Here is a 21782-nt window from a genome sequence, read left to right as displayed (position 1 = left end):
AACGACATGTAGCAAGGATCCTATCTCCTCCACATATATCTTAAGTATTCATGGCTGTAAATCCGTATGTGTGTGTTCACGGGGCCAGTTTGCTTATTCCGAGGATGATAAACCTGAGTTTCTGGGAGAAAAAATCCTCTACTTCTGTATGAGACCAGCTAACTCACCTTTAGTTGAAAGAGATAATATAATGGTTCCTCATGTCATGGACAGGGAATTGAACCCGGGTCATTCTGACCAAAGAGCTTCGTCTACACCAACTGAGCTACAGAGGCTCTTGCCAGAGGTTGTTATCCAGACTGATAAGGATGGATATGCAAAATAGGCTTGTGATATGGATAGAAGAGTAACTGATTGACAGGTTTCATAGAGTAATGTATGGAGTAAAGTGCAGGTCAGGAGAGATACACATGATGGAACATTTTAAGGACATGAAAACACAAATCAGGATTGCCTGCACACAAAATAGAATCCAGACATGAAACAATATGGCAACAAACTAAAATGATCTATGTAGTTAGAATTTCTATCCCGGAGCTTTTAAATAGTTATCCAAAATGTTAAAATATCCACAACTGTGCAGAATAAAAACAAGGAATGATCTTACTCCAAGTCTGAACTTCTCTCATAAAACATCTGATGCACAAATATTGAGCAGTGACATGTGTAATGTCACTAACCATCAAACTGCAACACAGCCCATGAAGATATGCCAGTGTTTCTTTTTTAAATTTATCATTGCTGTCATTATGCTTACAACTCAACTATTCTTCAGGCACTAGTGTTTTCTGAAGAAGTGAACAATGGTTGTTCTTGAAACTGGTTGAGTGTTAAATAACACTCGCATTTTTTTTACTCCAAATTTATTTATACTATTTGCATACTGGCATTATATTATATTGCTGGATTGTGACTTCTTCTCATTCATGTTTTATCATCTTATAGTTTTCTCTCTTGTTAGTAATTAATTAGTTGTAGGCTGATATATCATCTGAACATGAAGAAAATTTATATTATACTGCGCCACTCCATGTTCTGAATTGCATGAGCAACTTTGATAAATCAACCATCAACTGTCTAGGTTATTATAAAGCTGATTTTAGGCCAAGGTTCTCTTTATTGTATAGGGTTCCCACTAAGATTCGAATTATTTTAATGAGTGGTGCAATGAAAAAATCAGGCAAATTCAAGATTCAATTCAAACAAAATTATTTAATGCAGTGACACATAAATTACATCATAGCACAGTATTCCAACAGGGACATTATGATTGAACGAATATAGAGCTCTCATTAAGTCACTAGTATACTACTCAGCTGAGCTTAAACTTTATAATTAAAGATTATATTATACAGATCTTATCCTTCTTATTACAAAGCGCTTATATCATAACTCTACTCTGATTAAGGTTACATTTCAAAAAAAAAAAAACATTTTTAAATATCAAATCAGTTCAAGATATTCAGAAGAATACAACTCCTGGACATTCAATTTGTAATTCTCTAGGCTCAGTTAATCAATTTTAGTTCATGTAAGTTCGAGATTCCTAAATCACAACAAATAAGCTTCACAGTATTCTCATTCAGTTAATGAACACTTAATTCAATAACATAGTATTTATCATTTGAAGAGGGAAAGTCTTAGCACAGCATATATTAAATCTTGACTCACTGAATACTGCAACTAGGAACGATTTACTTTCGGAGGAATTAATTTTCGTTACTTCTCGCTAAGTATAGTAAAGGTAATCTTACCAGGATATAGCTTCAATACATCATAAGTAGATCGAACAATAATTTTTAAGTCCTTACTGACTTTTACTATGTAGTTGCACAAACTTTAAAGAATCTTCATTTCCGCAACTGATTTATAGGCTCGGGAGAGTATAATCTTTATGCACTTGGTATAAGTTATCTACTTATTTCTTCATTTTCTCATACGTATTAACCTATTTCTTGCACTATTTCACTGCTAGGCATCAGGAAGTTTTGGTAAAAATCCAACTCAGAAAAAGCTATGTTAAAATACCAAGCGATTCCCGGTCCTTTAGATACTGTTTTCAGCACATCAAAATTCCCCTCCAGTCTCCAGCTACCATTCTCTATATTCCCTACTCGATTCTGTTTTTACTTACGTAATAAAGGAAGGAGTAGATATGTACTCCTTCCTTTTTCCCCGCCAGAAACTGGTTCTCACCGGTTTAGCTCACATCAACTTTGCCTTGTGCATAGTATAGAGTAAACACGTGCTAACTAAAAATAACATAATTTCTCATAGCAACCAATCAAGTGATACCACAAAGAATCTTCTGGATATATCAAAATTACATATATTACAGTTTCTTACATTATATTAAAGGAATTAAATTCACAAAATTAATGACTAAATTAAATTCATAGAATTAATTTAATTCACAGCTTTTCATAACTGTAATTTATCCCAAACACATATAAATAAATAAATATCAATTAACATAACTTGAAGAAATTACATAAATAGCAAATTATGAGCATGAGACTATTAGTTTAAAAAAAAACAAATGTTGCTCAGGGAATGGTAGATTATGTTGGACTCTGAATGATATATTAACAATTTCCATTTCTCTTCATTCAGAATCCAACAGTATCACATTCTTCTACCACAGAAGTCTTCAAAGTCATATTTTCTTTCCTTCTTCCTATGCAAATTTATCTCTTTGCAGTATTCCTAATTTTTTTGACTCCCATCTGCAAAATGTCATAAACTTATAGTGCATTAATACCATGAGTGGGCTAAGGATTTTTTTCTATTTTTATTAATAATCCAGGCACTGTGCTCTAGATAACAAACTTGGAACTTTTTCTAGCTGCTTTATGCTTCCATTAAGCAGGGTGATGGTCTCGCTGGGTGATGTAGCTCATCTTCCATCTAAAGACATAAATTTAAGTTTCCAAGAAATTATGTTCTTGGTTTAAATACTTTATCCAAGTGTAAGCAAATAAAAATTTGCATTTGAAGTAACTTCACGACTGGGCTACTTGTATGTAGAGGCCAATAACTTCACATTAATTTCCTTAGTATCCCATAATGCAACACATATCCTTACTGACATGTGTAATTCTATGCATTATGGGAAGGCCGTTACCCAGACTGGCTTCGACCTTTATTGAGGCCTCATACAAGTAGCCCAGACGTGATGTTACTTCACATGCAAATTTTTATTCGCTTACACTTGAATAAAGGTTTAAACCAAAAATATAATTTCTTGGCATCTTTAATTTATAATATAACCAATTTAAAAAACTTGCAAATATCTAAAGACAGTCTAAAACATCCATGAGTGTACATCAGGATGTGCAAACCCCCTGTTTGTTAGTTGGAGAGTGGATATGCTAACAAATCAACCAACTAGGCCATCAAACTAAGTTCTAATATGAGATCGTCATCAAATTCCTGATATCTAGCCTCAAGGGTTGTACAGGATACTTGAGTGTACTGCATGTAAAGTTGACATTATTACTAAATTCCTATCAACAATTTTCTTCCTAGTTCATCTTATTTATCTGGACTCCAATATTGTCTGATTGTCTTATATTTCTGCCATCTAAGGCACTTCTAACTGCATCAGTCTATCTATATCTTGGTGTTTATCTGAATCTTATTTATTCCATCAAGCATCTCTTTGAAAATCCTTTCATCTTCCACTCTGTTTAAATGATCACACCCTAGATGAACTCTGCCTACACTGTCCTGAATAGCAACATCAAGTTCCTTCTTAATATCTTTATTTTTAATATGATTCTACCATTGTTGCCATCTGTTTACTTCCATAAATTTGTTCTCCTTATTACAGCTTTCTCTCTCTTTAACTTAAAATTGGTTTGAACACTGTTATAGGTTGTTTTGGTTGGCTGAGTGGTTAGCATACCAGCTCTCCAACCAACAAGTCCTGCGTTTGAATCCGTGACCATTTGTGATTGTCTTTAGGTGGAAGATAAATTTCATTGCCTGGTGTGAGACACTTATTGTAGGCCTGAAGTTGCTGAAAAAGTTCCATGTTTGGTCTCTAGAGCAGGGCTTCCAGACTGTAAAAAAAAAAAAAAATAAATAAATAAAAATAAAAAAATAAAAAATTATAAAAAAAAATATAAAACTGAAAAAAAATCCTTACCCCAACCACAGTACAAATATACTAAAGGTTGAGTAATAACCTTTTGTGGGTGAGAATATGGTTTGCTCTTTAGTTAGGGCATTGCCATTTGAACAGAGAAGTTTAGCCCTGTTGTGTAGTGTCTTAATGACTCCATATTATTGTGAGGGGGGGGGGGATGTATCTGCCTGTATGGGTGGGTTTTTCTATAAACTGAGAAAACCAAGGTATTCCATCAGGCTGGCAGGTGACTAGTGTGTCTAAGAAAGGAAGGCAGTTGTTTTTTTCTTCTTCCAGGGTGAACTTGATAGCCATTGGCTGAGAATGTGGTTTAGTTCTTTAGTTAGGGCATTGCCATTTGAACAGAGAAGTTTAGCCCTGTTGTGTAGTGTCTTAATGACTCCATATTATTGTGAAGGGGGGGGGGGAATTGTTGGTGAATGTATCTGGCTGTATGGGTGGGTTTTTCTATAAACTGAGAAAACCAAGGTATTCCATCAGGCTGGCAGGTGACTAGTGTGTCTAAGAAAGGAAGGCAGTTGTTTTATTCTTCTTCCAGGGTGAACTTGATTCTGGGATATTTGTTGTTTAAGTGTGTTAGGAAGAAAAGGAGTGCATCGGAGCCATGTGGCCAAATAGCGAAAACACCATCAACATAGCGAAGCCATATGGTTGGTTTTTTGTGGGGCAGAGTTTAAGGCTTTCTCTTCAAAAGTCTCCATATAAAAGTTGGCCAAGGGGGGTGGGGAGAGTGGAGAACCGATGGCTGTCCCCTCTATTTGTTTGTAGAATTTTCCTTGCCAAACAAAATAGCCTGAGTTCATTGTGAACTGAAATAGATCTGTGATATCGGGAGGAAATTTAGCTTGGATTAGCTCTGAGGATTCTTTGAGTGGGACATTTGTGAATAGGGAGGAGACATCAAAACTGACCATCACGTCAGTGTGTTTGAGTGTAAGGTTTTCTATGCTGGCTTTGAAGTGGGCTGAGTTTTTTATGTGTGAAGGTGTGTTGCCAGTATAGTGTGTGAGGGCTTTGGCCAAATGTTTAGCTAGTTTGTATGAGGGGGAATCAATGCCATCCACTATGGGACGTAATGACACATTTTCTTTATGTATTTTTGGGAGTCCATATATACCGGGGGAGGGTATGGAGTTAATATGACCATGTGCTGGATTCCCGCCATAGAATATGGTGGGAAAAAAGCCATGATAATACACCTGTAGTAAAGACAGCCGTTTGTCATATTCCAATGGTTTCTCGACTGTTCATCTTAAAGTGAAAATTGGATTTTGAGAACCTTTATTAGGCTTGAATCTGGCTAATCCAGGTTTCCCTTCTGCCATTTTTCATATCTTTCTCTCAAATATGCTTGCATAAATTTTATCTGCAATTCTCATTTGGGAAATTCTTTTGTAATTCTTACATTAATTCTTACAACTCTGACCCTTCTGAATTCTGTAGTGTAGTCACTATAACACTTTTATACCTTCATATGTGAACTTTTCTGGTTGACTGTCACCTACCTTATTCCTGCATTTTCACATTTCAGATGTTTTATTTATTTATTTATTTTTACCTCATGTGCATTGATATGTTCCTTTAGAATATTCTCTACCATTTTTCTGTTGCTTTTTGCTTCTTTTAGCAATCTTTCAAAGTAGAATGGATTAAACGAGTTGATTATATTGGCTAGCACAAATGATTTGAAAGGTGAGAAATATCCAATGAGAGAAGATATAAAAAAGTTGTTAATGGAAACGAAAATGGAGAGCAAGAAAGTAAAGATTGTGAGTCTGCTGCCTCGGTATGATAGGACAGAACTGAGAAGGTGGTTCCAAGACAGAAATAGCAAACTACAGACACCAATTAATATATCAAGAGTGGTTGTATTGGAAAAGTTGGTGAAAAAATTACACCATGAGCAGTATCATGTAATGGCTACACCATCTATCCCAATAGGCTAGAGGGATTCGTGGTTTGTAGTGTTTGTTGAGAGCTCCTGATAAGATAAGTGTTATTTAAGTTATCATTGACAATTTTGCTTGAATATTACATAGTTTTTTTTGCTTGGCATATCTTAGTGTGTCTGTTTTTGGTGTTTCAATTATTAATTTGATAAAATACGATAGAAGCGAGCACATGGCTCCCATAAGAAGGAAAATGGTGGCTAGTAATAACGGTTCACCATCTTTGTTCAATAACTGTAATATAAAGGAGATTATCCAGTGTACTATCTGCGAAATGTACGCTTTGCGGAGAGCGGTTGGAGTATGGTTAGATGATGATAATGGAGTGAATGTGTGTGGAAAATGAGGAATTAAAGTGTATTTCAGGTCGTGAGTGTGATATTTTTGTCAAATATCAGAATGAAGAAAATAGCAATATGATAAGAAATTGCGAGGTTGTACCAGAGAACGGTGAGGGCGTGAATGTAGAAAGTGTGAGTGACAATATTAATACAGAGCAAATTAATGGCTTAACAGATAATAAAAAAGATGAGATAGATGCAATGAGTGAGATTGTGTTGTTGAGCAGAGCAATACATAGAGCAAAGCGGCAGCTAGAGCGTATGCACAAATGTCTACTGAGTGTACCAGCCAATGATTGTGAATGTAAACAAAATGAAGGAGCGAGTGCTGTATGGAGATTCATTAGTACGAGGTGTATTAGTAGAGGATTTGACAAAATCGTACCAACTGGGTGTGACCATCAAGGACGTAAGTGAGTCTATTAGAGAGCAAAAGGAAAGGGTGAAAGAAATGATAGTTGTGGCAGGTATGAATGATTTGAAAGGAGATAAAACGGAAATGATAAAAGACCTGAATAAATTGTTTGAGGTAGCAAAAGAAAAGAGTGAGATAGTTAGGATGATTAGTCTTTTGCTGCGGTATGACAGTGAAGTGTTTAGGAGGGCCATAATTGCAAATGACATTATGCGTGGGTTATGCATGACGAGTGGTGTGGGATTTGTGGACGTGTGGAGTGAGTTCAATGGGCGAAAGGATCTATATAAGATGGATGGTTTGCATTTGAATGGATTCGGTGTAAGGAGACTTGAAAAAGTGTTGTTGAATGAAGTGGATGTGCAGAATCAGGGAAACTAGATTTATTAATGGGGGGGGGGGGAAGTAGATATGCAGACCATAGGAAGGTAGTTGAGTATATGAATGAGTATAATATGCCCGAGCGAATAAGGACAACAAATCAGAATGGGATAGTATAAGGCATCAAGGTAGGGATGGGGCTAACATGGGTCTGCAATTCATGTACACTAATGCTAGGAGTATTAGGAACAAGAAGGAAGAATTTTTAGCGTAGGTTGGCACTTCCAGACCACAGGTTATTGGCATTAGTGAAACATGGCTGATTGTAGATGATATAGCTAGTGGGGTTGGATGTGATGGGTATAGTGTGTTCAGGAATGACAGGGAGAATAAAATGGGAGGAGGAGTATTGTTGATGAGCTGCAGCCAAGGAGAATAGAAGTTGAATTGTAGGATAGAGAAAAGAGCACATTTGAGGCCATTTGGTGTGAGATTGTGGCTAGCAGAACAAACTATACAATTGGGTGCTGCAATAGACCAGGTGATGGAAAAGATGATGGAGATAGTATGCACAAGCAAATAGAAGAAATGAGTGGAAGGAGGGTAAATGGGAGATTTCAACTATGGTAGCATTGATTGGAGTGAGGAGAGGACACACAGGAGGAAGGAAATGGATTTTATTAGGTTATTACGGGATAACTATCTGCGACAGCATGTAATGGAAAATACTAGGGGTCAGAGATTGCTTGACCTAGTAATTGCATCTGAGGATTTGGCGGTAACTAATATGACCACATTGCCACCAATTGGTGATAGTGATCATAAGGTCTTGACTTGGGAGGTGGCTAAAGGTGTGGAATTTACAATTAAGACAGGGTACATGTGGAATTATCGGGCTGGTAAGTATGACAAGCTTAGGAGTTTGATTGATTCAGTGCCATGGCATGTATAACTGCAAGTGCTAGAAGTTGATAGTGCATGGGAGACGATTAAGAAATGTTTGCATGAAGCAATGGCTGACTGTATACCTAGAGTCCGAATAATAAATCAAGTAGGGGTTAAATGGATGAATAACACCATTAAGCTTGAGCCGCAAAAAAAGAAACAACTATGGAGGGAATTTAAGGAGAAAGGTGACCAGCAGGCCAGAAGGGTAACGAGTGTGGTAAGAAAAGCAAAAAAGGATTATGAAAGAACATTGGCCATGCAGGCTAAAGAGAATCCAAAACAGTTTTTTAGATATGTTGCAAGTAAAAGAAAAAATGTATACAGCAGAATGATTTTAAAGAATGCGATGGTAGGGAGGTAACCAAAGCAGTTGATATAGTTGAGTTACTGAGCGAGCACTTTGCAAGAATATATCATCCAAGTGGTGACATTACAGAAATGAATGAACCAATAGATTATACGGGAATTGTGTGAATGAAGTGGAGGTGAGTAGTCTATTGCAAAACCTCAATGTCAATACATCTGTGGGATTGGATGGTATACCAGCTCATGTCATACGTGAAGCGGCTAAAGAATTGTCAGTACCCTTGACCATTTTGTTTAATTTGAGTCTCAGGTCTGGATTAGTCCCGAGAGGGTGGAAAGAGGGGAAAATAGTTCCACTGCATAAAGGAGGTTCCAAGACTGCTGTTGTAAATTACCAACTGATTAGCATATCAGGAATCATTGTCAAGGTCTTGGAGAAATTAGTCAAGAAAAGAATACAGGATTGGATAGATGAAAATGGGATATTGTATGGGGGACAACATGGTTTGTGAAGGATAGATCATGCCTCAGTAACTTGCTCACTTTTATAACACAGTGACGGCTGAACTGGATAAGGGTAATGGGTTTACAGTGATTCTACTGGACCTTGCCAAGGCCTTTGACAGGATACCACATGGAACTCTAATCAGTAAACTGGAGCAGATGGGGATGGATATAGGGTTGGTGAGATGGATAGGAGGGTGGTTGATGGAGAGATACCAGAGAGTGGTTTATTCAGGAGTTGAGTTCAAAAGACGGCTTGTGACTAGTGGTGTGCCACAGGGTTCTGTTCTTGGACCACTACTTTTCAATTTGTTCATCAATGATATATAGGAAAGGATCTGACAGGAAGTGTTTACTTGTTTGCTGATAATACAAAGTTGGGTAGAGCAATTGTGAGTGCATAGGATGTCAAAATTTTGCAGGATGATTTGGATAGTTTGGAGGACTGGGCATGGGAAAATGGATGTGAATTTAATGTCGCAAAGTGTAACGTTATGCATTTTGGGGTGAAAAGATTAGCAGCAGTATATCACATTGGTGGAACCAAACTCCAGGAGATTGATGAGGCCAGGGATTTGGGAGTGTTGGTGAATAGGGAATTGAAGTTTAGGGGGGGGACACATTGCAAAAGTGGCTAAATCAGGTCATCAAATCTCTTGTCTTCTGAAGAATACTTTAACAAGCAGAGACAAACAAGTTATTGTTCCTCTGTATCGACCTTGATAAGACCCCATCTAGACTACTGTGCCCAGATATGGGTGCCAGGGTTTCTTCTTGATGGGGAGTAGGTGGAGAGGATCCAGAGACGTGTGACCAAGATGATAGCAGGTCTGTGGAATGAACCTTATGAGAACAAGTTGAAGATTTGTGGGTTGCAAAAATTGGTCGATAGGTGGAAAAAGGGTGATATGATTGAGACATTCAAATTACTGAAGGGTTTCTATAAGATTAATCCAGAAGATATTTTTGAGAATAGGACTGGTTGTGGGAAGACTAGGGGCCATACATGGAAGCTGGGCAAGAATGTGGTTAGCAAGGGTGTTAGAGCTAGGTTTTTTACTTGGAGAGTGGTGAATGAGTGGAATAAGCTGCCAGAATCTGTTGTGGGTGCTATGACCATGAATGAGTTCAAGGCGAGCTATGATAGATACTGTGTGAATGTCAAATAGCTGTTCTTGACATGATGTTAGGGCCTCCCTCGATGAGTCTGTTGACTCCCTGGAGTTGCCCGGAATAATAATAATAATAATAATGATACTGCTCAACTTTGACAAGGAATTTGGCAGCATGCCATTTAGAAAACTATTACAAAATCTGGAGACGATGGAATGGACATGAGGCTAGTAGCAAGAATAGGGGGATGGCTGACAGATAGACACCAGAGAGTCGTACAAGTATATGGTGGAGTGGAGTCTAGGAAAATAATGATGACTAGTCAACTACCTCAGGTTTCAGTACTAGGGCCAATACTCTTTGGTTCTCTTATGGATACAAACGAGTGATAATTATTGGTGACTTGAATTTTCCAAACATTGATTGGATAGATGAGAAATCTTATGGTAATAAAGGAGAGGAATTTATTGAATTGTTGCAAGACAACTTTCTCAAGCAGCATGTGAAAGAAGGAATTCAAAGTCAAAAAGTGTTGGACTTGCTCATGGCATCAGAATGGGTTTCTGTTAAGAATATGGCTATTTTACCACCAGTTGGTAATAGTGTTCATGCTGCACTTTCTTGGGAAGTATCTAATTGTATTGATGCTCCGATTAGAACAGATTACAAATTGAACTACAAAGCTGGAAATTATGATCAACTTAGGAGAATACCATCTTTGGTCCCATGGTATCAGTTACTGAATGGGAAAAATGTCGGAATACATGGGAATCTTTAAAAAAGTGTTTCAAATGAGGCGCTATCTGAATGTATCCCTAGTGAATAAATAAGCTGGAATGAAATGGATGTGCAACCTTATTAAGCAAGAGATCCACAAGAAGAAAAGGATGATGCAGAAAGAATATTGTGAGAGGAGTTAAGAAATATATAAAGCTCAGGCCAGAAAATAACTAGTATTGTGTGGAAAGCTAAATCGGAGTATGAAAAGGCCATACAAGCTAAAGGCCACCCAAAAGAATTTTATCATTATGCCACAAGCAAAAGAAAGAATGAATGTGAAAGAATAATTTTATTGAATGCAGATTGTACTCTAATGTCGGAAGCTAATGAGGTTGTTCAATTAAGAGTGCTCACTTTGCTAAGATATATCAACCAGGTGTATGTAACATGGTGTATAATGCTACTACTATATTGGATTAAGAGTTAGAGATTCATGAAAATGGAATATCACCCTGTTTGCTAAGGAATGTTCATCTGAATTGGCTCAGCCTTTCACTTGTTTCTTTAACTTGAGTCTCCACTCAGGAATTGATACCACAGGAAAGGAAGGAACATATGATAGTTCCATTGTACAAGGGTGGTGCAATAACTGATGTGTCTAACACTGACTTATCAGTATCTCTGATGTGGTTTTAAAGTTTTTAGAGAAGTTGGTAAGAATTCACATACAGAAATGGGTAGACAAACAAGCTATACTCTACATGGAGCAGCATAAGTTTACTAAAGGAAGATCATGTTTTAGCAATTTGCTCATATTTTATAACAATGTTACTGCCAAGTTGGATAAAGGGAATGGATACACTATAATAATGTTGGATTTTTCTAAGACATTTGATAGGACACCACATGAAAGGCTGTTGCACAAAGAGAATATGGGATTGGAGTATAAACTCTTGACTTGGATCAGGGGATGGATGACAGACAGATATCAAAAAAGTGTGGTATACAGTGGGTGTGAATCTGCCAGATTTAAGGTGACCAGTGTACCTCAGGGTTCAGTCCTTGGGCCATTGTTAAAGCTATACATTAATGACATCAGGCAGGAATCTAACATCAGATGTGTAATTGTTTGGCAATGATGCGAAGATAGGCAGGGCAATCAAACTACTGATAGTCAGCACTTACAAAATGATTTGAATAGGCCTGGCAATTTGGGAAAACGAAAACGGCTGTCACTTTAATTTAAGTGTAAAGTTATGCACTTTGGCGTGATGAGATTTCTAGCGGCATATTTTATTATCGGAGCTATGCTACAAGAAACTGAGGAGGCAAGAGATCTTGCCGTATTGGTGGATAGAAGTTCAAAGGTCACATAGCAGAAGTTGCAAATACAACTTGGATGATAATTACGATGTTGAAGCAAACCTTGACATCTAAGGATTAAGAAGACATTTCCTCTTTATAAGGGTTTTTAAGACCACACCTGGATTATTGTGTGCATATTTGGTCTCCCTGATTCCAAGGAGATAAAGGAAAGAGTGCAAAAAAGAGTTACAAAGATTATATCCAGATTATGAGATTTAGATTATGAGAGTAGATTGCGAGTATGTGGATTACAGACTCTGGTTAACAGGAGAAAGAGGAATGATATGATAGAAGTCCATAAATCTTTGAATGCATGGAAGTTGGAAGTTAAGTTTGTTCACAGTCAAGAAAGGGGTTAGAACTAGTTTTTTTTTTGCAGTACAGTGAGAGAGTGTAATAGTTTGCCTTTAAGGGTAGTGAGTGCATCTAGTCTGAATTAATTTAAGGGAAGGTACGATAGCTGGTTTGGATATCTCAGATAATAATGTCAATGACATAGAGATAGATTTAAGTGGGATATTCAGTTATTTGCTGATGATGCAAAACTTGGGAGAGCAGTAGTTGATAAATATGATGTAGGTGTCCTACAGGATGATTTAAATAAATTGGTATTGTGGGCAAAGGATAATGATTGTGAATTTAATGTTGTAAAATATAAAGTTATGCACATCGGGTTGAAAAGTTTGTATATATTTGTATATGATATATGATGAAGTTTGTATATGATATTGATGCTACTGGTTTGCAGGAAATTGATAAAGGTAGAGACTTGGGGATAATGGTGGACAAAGAGTTAAAGTTTAGAGGACATATTGAAAAAATTAGTAAAATAATAGCTCAATGAATTGCTTGAATGTTGAAAAACACATTAGCAAGTAAAGATAAGGAAGTTATTATCCATCTTTATAAGGCTATGATTCAGCAACATCTTGACTACTGTTGCACAGATTTGGGTTTCTTGGGGATCAGGAGGTAGTCAGAAAGATTCAGAGATGAGTGACCGTGATGGTGACAGGTCTGTGGAATACTCCCTAGAAGGATAGGTTGAAGGTTTGTGGGTTACAAAGTTGAGTTGATATTTCTGATATAAGATCCACCTATATCTTGGTCTTCCTCTGGTTCTTTTTCCTGCCAACCTAGCAGAGAACGCTTGTTTTGCCAATCTTTCCTTTCCTATTCTGTTTAACCATACCATGCCACCTGAGATTAGCTCAGCTAACATGTTCCTGGATTCTAACAATATCAGGTTCCTTCCTAATATCCTTGTTTTTAATGTGATATTGCCATTGATGCCATCTGTTCATGCCCATAATCTTTCTCAGGACTCTCATATCTGTGGTCTCTAATCTTTGGTCAAGTGTTTTATTTCTAACCCAGCTCTTAGATCCTTAAGTTGAAATTGGTTTGAATACCATCTTGTATCAGCTAATGTAGTTTGTGACTAATTTCTTTGTTATTCCATATAAATTTATTCAGTTGACTTCTTACCATATTGGCTTTGTTGATTTTATTGTCTATTTCCATATTTAATTTACCATCCGCTCTCCAGCCTAAAGGCTGCAGGTTCGAATCCCACTCTGGGCATGGATGTTTGTGATTGTCTGTGAAAATACTATTGGTGGTAGGCAGAGCAGTAGATGTCGTTGGTGTTAGATGATGAAGATTGGTGGAGTAGTGAGACAAAGAGTTGTAGAGTAGATGCCCTCCCTCGATGAGTCTTTGGACTCCCTGGAGGTGAGATAATTATAATAATACATACATCTTCAAGGCCCACCTTTCCTAATTGGGTTGTGGGGCAACAGCTGCAACAAGAGGAAATTCCAATGCTCACGATCCTCTGCCACCAAGCTCAGGTGCTCTAGTGGAATTCCCAAACAACCCCCCCCCCCCCAAGGTTTTGGATATAATCTAATCAGCAAGTCCTTGGCCTTCCACGTGGCCTCCTGCCCTCTGGCTTGGCAAAGAAGGCCTGCTGAGGGAGCCTCTCTTGTGGCATTCTACCAGGTGCCCATACCAACGTAACTGTGATCTCTCAACATGGAGAAGCAGACGGCCTGAGTATTGAGGGTTTCCCAAATTGCAGAGCTTCTGACTCTGTCAAGTCTTGTCAGCCCTGCAACCCCTCAAATGAACCTCATTTCAGCTGTTTGGATTCATGTCCGCATTCTTTCGGTCATTACCGAACTCTCGTGACTATAGGTGAGGATGGAGACATAGACTGTATTGAAGACAGCCAGCTTTGCCTTCTGGCTTAACTCCCGCTTCAATACTACCGAACGGCCGAGCTCCCACAATATTGAGCTTGCTAAGCCAATTCGAGTATCTAGCTCTACATCCCAAAATAATAATAATAATAAATTGTGCCTAGGTAGCTTGTTCTCCATTCAAAATGCAGTTGTGATATTTTCAATGCTTCTGCCTGTTTTCATTGTCTTTGTTTGTTATTTTTGACCTTCATATCAAAACTATTAAAACTGTTATTCAATTTAGTCAGGAAATCTTGCAGACTTGTACTGGATTTATTTAGAAGTATAACATCTCTTAGAGTAAAGAGCTGAGATTAACATCTCCAATTTTGATATAAGGTTTAATAACACTTTCCTTCATAAAGTGATCCATATGGATAATGAATCTCTTGTCAGATGTCATCTCCTTCCAAGACATTGACTACCATGAGTTTCTGCCATGTAGTTTTGTGCTTCTTTTTTACATTCTTCATAAGACAAAAAGGTCCAGTCCTTAATATTTCCCATCCAGTCTGTTCTTTGTCTTCTTCTTTTTCCTTGTATCAATCCTTACATAAAACACTTCTAGAAGGAATGATACAAGGAAAAAGAAGAAGAGGAAGACAAAGAACAGACTGGATGGGAAATATTAAGGACTGGACCTTTTTGTCTTATGAAGAATGTAAAAGAGAAGCACAAAACTACATGGCAGAAACTCTTGGTAGTCAATGTCCTGGAAGGAGATGACATCTGATAAGAGATTCATTATCCATATGGATCACATTATGAAGGAAAGTGTTATTAAACCTTATATCAAAATTGGAGATGGTAATCTCAGCTCTTTACTTTTACTCTAAGATATGCACATATCTTAGAGTAAAGAGGTCACATACTAAGGCATGAACCAAGGTAGGTGGTTTTCCCTTTTCTTAATGGTTTTCAACAGAGTCATATTTTCTCTAATATCTCTAAGTTAGTGTATTTCTTTTGCAGTCCATGGGATTCTAAGGATTCTTCTGAGGATCCACATTTCAAAGGCTTTTAGTTTATTTTCAAAATATGTTGATATTGTCCAGGTTTCTGCTTCATATATCAGTGTTGACCATATGTAGCATTTGGACAGCCTAATTATTGTTTTTGTGCAAATTTCCCTTGAGGTCAGAATGTTTTTCATGCTAATGAAGGTTGATCTAGAAATTTCTATCCCTCTTAATATTTTCTTATCACACTTTCCATTCTCTGAAATCAGTTGATCCAAATATATATATATAACTGTCTACTGGATCTATGGTATTTCCTCTGATCTTAATATTTATATCAGATATTTTCCCTTTTTTTCTTGTTACCAGCATGGTTTTCGTTTTTTTTTTTGTTTTTTTTTTTTGAAGTTGAAATTAAGTATATATTTTTCACTTAGTTCCAAAGTCTCTTCTAGTAGATTTTGACGATCTTTTTTATTTTCATCCAGCAGTACCGTATCATCTGCATATCTTAAGTTGTTTATATTTCTGTGTCCTATGCTGACTCCTTTAAATTCTTCTAATTGCTGGAAGATATTTCCAGTGTAGAGGTTAAACAATATAGGAGAAAGAACACAGCCTTGTCTGACACTCTTCTTTACTGTGAATTCCTCTGAGGTTCTTCGACAAAACCTAAATACAGATCTTTGTTATATTCCCATGATTTCTCAACTGTCTATCATAAAGTGACAGCCTCTATTTGGCCTGAATCCAGCTTGTTCTTCACCAAGCGTTCTCAACCGTTTTTCAAGTATACTTACATAAATCTTACCAAGAACATTCAGAAGGGAAATACTTCTGTAATCTTCACATTCAGTTTTCTTTCCCTTTTTTATATATGGGCATTATGAGAGCTCTACTCCAGTCATCTAGAATTCATCTCTCTGTCCAGGAATTCTGAACTATGCAGTGCAGCAACTGTAAGACTTTTATACCTCCATACTTGAGCATTTCTGGTCGAATGTTCTACTCCAGCTGCCTTTCCACATTTCAGGCTTTTGATAGCTTTTTCTACTTCAGGTATGGATATGTATTCCTGATTGTATGTCTGTTGAATGTTTTTTACTTCTGTGCTGTCACTAATTGGTTCATTTAGCAATTTTTAAAAGTAATTACTACATACCTCAAGAATATCTTTTTTTCTGAAGTTTTCATGTCACCTTTATCATCTCTAATTCCTTTTACAGCACTCTTTCCTCCATTTCTGAGCTTCTTCAATAGCCTCCAGAATATCTTGCCACCTTCCTCATATTTATTTTCTGTGTTCTTACCAAAGTCTTTCCTTGACTTTTGTTTAGCTAGATTTACACACTGGTTAGCTTTCTTACATTTATCTCTGTATTCTCTAAAAGCACAAGCTGACTTATTCACCAGGAACCTTCGATACTCTTCCTTCTTTTCCTTCACTGCCTCTTTAACTTCCTCTGTCCACCATGAAGTTCTGATTTTTCTATCCTTGCAGATGACCTTACCACATGCCTCTCTGGTTGAATCAATGAATGTTTTCTTCAGGATTTGCCACTGAATCTCCAAGGTTTGGTTCCTGTTCTCAAACTCTTTCATTTTTTCTTGAATAATGTTTGTGTATTTTAGTTTACAGTTCACCTCTGAGAGCTGCTCAATTTTTATTCGTTTTAAAACTTTTGTGTTCTTCTTTTCAATATGAAATTCAGTTTTATCCTGCTCAAGACTAAATGATGATCAGTTCCAATTTCAAATCCTCTGTACACTCTAGTGTCCTGCACTAATGAGAAAACATCATTATCAACAATAACATAGTCAATGAGACTTTTCTTTTTCCTTGCATCTTTTCTCCATGTGAATTTGTGCACATTTTTATGTTGGAACATTGTGTTAGTAATAACCAGTCCATGTCCTGAGCAGAAATCCAACAGGTATTTGCCATTATTATTAGCTTTGCTCTTTTCTCTAAATTTTCCAAAATATTTTTGTAAATAATAATTAAATTTCTCCAGATGTCTATAATATCAGATATCTTTATCTTCCCTTTTCATTTCAACTTTTCCATCTCTGATTCCTTTAACAATACTACAGGGTGGCCCATAAGTAATGAATGGTTTTAAACATTTAATAACTTTTTTTTTAGTTATGAGTTATTCACATCTGAAACCTCTTCATGAGTTATGGGTCACCCTGTATTTCCTCCATTTCTGAGATTTTTCAGCAGTCTCCAAAATGTTTAGGAGTCTGTTAAAAGACATCCTGTTAGTTTCATTAACTGCTTTTTTACATATTTTTTATATATTCTCTCAGAGCACATGGTGATTAACTTGCTAGTAATTTTCATAATGTTTTCTTTTCCATGACTACCCCTTTAACTTTCTGAATCTACTCTTGACTTCTGATTGAATTTTTATTTATTTTATTTTTATTTTTTCTAGAGCTTCACTGAATGCATTTCTGGCTGAATCAGTCAACATTTTCTTCATAATCTGCCACTGAATGCCCAAAGGTTGTATTTGTATATTTGACTGAAATATAAAAATAATATTTGTATATTAGTCTACAATTTACCTCTGAAAGTTGTTTGACTTTGATTCTTTTTAAACTCTTACATCTCCCCCCCCCCCAGAGTGGTATTCATTGTTATCCTACTCAAAACTAAATGCTGATCATTTTTCCTATTTCAAATTCAAATTCCCTCTACATACACTTTGTCCTTAATAAGCATGAAACATTAACACCTGTTTTCATCATTGTGTTGGTATACCAATTATGTTGACCTGGTACTTCTGTCATTTTTCTGTCAGTTCCATTTCTTTTCCTGTTGATAATGCCTATATTGAATTTTGTTGGTGTTAAATTTGAGTTTGTTCAAGTAGCTGAGTTTACAATATTTGTCTGGTTCTATGAAAAAACAACAATCTTATTTAATTGAGTGGTCCCACAGCCTGCATGACATTGGCATCACTGTCACTTTGTTTGGTTTAAACTAATACAGAATACAATTTGAATAAATTCCAAATTATCAGCTTTATTCCTTATTCATTCAGTATTAAGGTAGATACTATCAGGTTGCACCACAAGAGAGTGAGGATTGGATATTAGGTCATAAGCTCAGTTTGTCCTCCACATACCCTAAAGGCTATGTGGATGTATCTTCCCATTTATCTAACTTTGATCCTGAAGTGATCCCATAATGAAGAGTTTCAAATATGATTCTTAAAAACATAGGTTTGTTAAGTTCAGGTGGAAATATTTTGAATTATGCCTCAAGTTCAATCCCCTCTCAGTAAATGAGTGCTAGTCGTCATCTTGTTCATGCAATAATTGTTTAGTGCATAAAAAACGTTTGAAGTAGTCTTGGAAAGCAGTTTTATTCTTCACCTTCAAACAGGCAGACTAGTTCAAGAACTCAGTACTTATCATTTACATCTGATGACTTATCTTGGTGCAAACCAGACCACCTGCAAGCATTTTTAATATTAAATTTTTATTTCAGTAGTGTGAACAGTTTGTCTAGATCAGTTCCCAATCTTTGGTATGCGTACACCCGGGGATACGTGCTGGCCATTCAGGGGTACATGAAAAATAATCAGTAATGGCAGAAAAACAAGTAAAGTAAACAAAATACAAAACGTTAGTTATGGCACAATAAATGTTAAGTTTGAATCACCACTAATGGAGACACTTCAAAACTAGCTCATATTAGCGAATGATGATTGGTGAGGGCGTGGCTATGAACCCCTCCCCCAAACCACTCTTCTACCAATCATTTATGCACAGTTCATTCATCACTTTTGTCACCCATCCTCCTTTCCAGAACAATCATGTGTTACTAGAAATGACCTTTGCGATAATGAACCTTCCCTGACTTCCATTTGCAACTTTTCTAGAACTTCTCCAAAATATAAATACATCTGTAGCCATACTGTTTGATCAGTTCAGTTATTGACTGAGTATAAGTAAGTAAGTGCGTTGTCTTTAATTGTGATTCTTTTCAAGTTGTTTTTTTTTATTTAATGTTTAACGTAGTTTCAGTTATCATTGTCAGTGATTTTTAAGCCTGCCAGTTATGGATCAGTGGTTAAAAATAGGAACGGTTAAAAAACCAAAACTTGATGTGGATTATAACCTGTCAGCAAGTACTTCTCAACACTTGTCTGCAGCTATGAGTACACCCACGCTGGGAGATAGTAAAAATGCACATACCTCAGATACTACACGGAAGAAAAGAAAATACTGTGAAGAGTATATTAAATATTTGTTTTCATTTGTAGGGGATGATGACTGTCCTAACCCTTTGTGTGTTGTGTGTGTGTGAGGGAGTATTATCCAACAGTTGCATGAAACCCTCTGCTCATGTGACATTTAGAAACTAAGCATCATGTGTATAAAAACAAAGAAATACATTATTTTCAATGCTTAGAAAAGCGTCTAAATGTAACTTCATACATGATGTCAGGAAAGAAAGACAATGAGAATGCAGTTGAGGCTTCCTACTGTATTGGTTATTGCATAGCTAAATGTGGTAAAAACCACACTGTAGCTGAAGATTTAATTTCTCCTTGTATTAAGGATGTCATTTTTTGTATGTTTGGAGAAGAACATGTGTGCAAAATCAATACTATCTCTTTTTCAAACAGTACAATGTCTTGAAGAATTCAGGATATGTCTGACGATGTTGAAGCTGCAGTAGTAGATAGAATTTAAAAAAGTAAATTCTTTTCCATCCAGATCGATAAAAGGGTAGATGTTGCTTATTTATCTATTTTGCTAATCATTGCAAGGTACTTGAGAGAAAATGAAATTGAGGAAAACCTGTTGCTTTGTTACCCATTGACAGAGCATACCACAGGCAAAGATATTTTTAATGTGATCAATGTTATTTCATTGAAAAGGACATTACTTGGTCGAATTGTTGTGTTGTATGCACTGACAGAGCCAAGTCTATGTCAGGTTTTATAAGCCTATACAGCCAAGTTAAATAAGTAGCTCCCCATGTACCATGGAGTCACTCTGCATTCATAGACAAACTCTTGCATCCAAGCCTCTTCCTAGTGAACGGAAAGACATTCTTGATGTAAAAGTTGTAAATTTTATTAAGTCACAACCACGAAACTCCAGATTGTTTAAAGTGCTGTGTGAAGAAATGAACAGCCTTCACAGCACATTACTTTTGCATATGGAGGTAAGGTGGCTATCTCATGGTAAAGTACTTACACAGCTGTTTGAACTTAGACATGAAGTCCAGGTTTTTTTGAAGACCATCATTTCTGTCTTGCTCCAAAGTTTCATGACAGTGATTGGCTTCAAAGTCTTGCATATTTATCAGATATTTTTCTAGAAATAGACTTAACTTGGGACTTAAAAATAGCTCAATCACTATATTCAAAGTAACCGACAAAATTGAGTCAATGATTAAAAAACTGGACTTTTTTGGAAAGCATGTATTGTAAGAGTTCAGCCTGAGGTTTTTGAAACTCTGCACAACTTCTTATCTGAGAATGACTTGCACCCATCCCAAAATGTGAAAGAGATATTTTAAGTCACTTGGAAGGTCTCAAGATGTTCTTTTATGAGTACTTCCCTCAACGTGGAAAAGAAAATAATTGAATTGCAGATCCCTTCAATGAAGAATTCTTCAAAGAAGCTAAACTATCAATCAATGAAAAAGAGCAGCTAATCTTTCTTTCAACCGATTCTTCTTTAAATTCTGATTTTAAAAGAAAGCATCTTATTACTTTGGGGTAGATCTCAGTGAGAAGGCACTGAAATACCTCTTGCCATTTACTAATACTGAACTGGTGGAGAGAGCTTTTTCTTCTTGCACCGTCATAAAAAATAAGTCCCGCAACAAGCTTAATGCAAGTCCGGATTTAAGACTGTATCTTGCATCTTTGCCGGCCTGGTTGGCCGAGTCATTGAGCATATCTGCTCTCCAGTCAAAAGGCTGCAGGTTCGAATACCGCCATGGGCATGGATGTTTGTGATTGTCTGTGAAAATACTAGTGGTGGTGGTCAGCGGTAGATGGTGTTGGTGTAGACAATGAAAGTAGTTGTAGTTGGTGGATTGAGTGGTGGAGACGGAGAGTTGTAGTAGAGTAGGTGCCCTCCCTCAATGACTCTTTGGACTCCTGGAGGTGTCATGTAATAATAATAATAATCTTTTGGGCCTAATTTCAAGAAACTAAGTGCATCAAATCAAGCTCAACAATCTCACCAACAATGTTTCAATCGGCTAGTGATCTGTATACCAATTATTACAGACTTTTCAAATAACACAAATATTATTAATAATAATAAATCAAATGTTTGTTAAATAGTTGATCATCATTATCAATATTTAACATGAAGCTATACTTATTTCTGTGTTACGAATATTGTAAAATTAAATCTGTGGTTTGTACTTTTAATGTAGTGATTTTCCTTTCCCAACTCATTA

The 21782-nt window shown here is 36.6% G+C and overlaps 1 protein-coding gene across 1 annotated transcript in view; it reads left to right on the top strand.

Annotated features, from left to right (window-relative positions):
- The window catches only part of LOC150103500 (solute carrier family 12 member 4-like), a 336194-nt gene that overhangs the window by 174275 nt on the left and 140137 nt on the right, over window positions 1-21782 (top strand). The gene's annotated exons all lie outside the window — the stretch shown is intronic.

This window comes from Typopeltis vanoorti, chromosome 9 (assembly GCF_054136105.1).
Source record: "Typopeltis vanoorti isolate ZY-2024b chromosome 9, IOZ_Tvanoo_1.0, whole genome shotgun sequence".
Taxonomy (NCBI): domain Eukaryota; kingdom Metazoa; phylum Arthropoda; class Arachnida; order Uropygi; family Thelyphonidae; genus Typopeltis; species Typopeltis vanoorti.
Note: the sequence above shows the minus strand (reverse complement) of the source record. Positions and strands in the feature narration are given on the sequence as shown.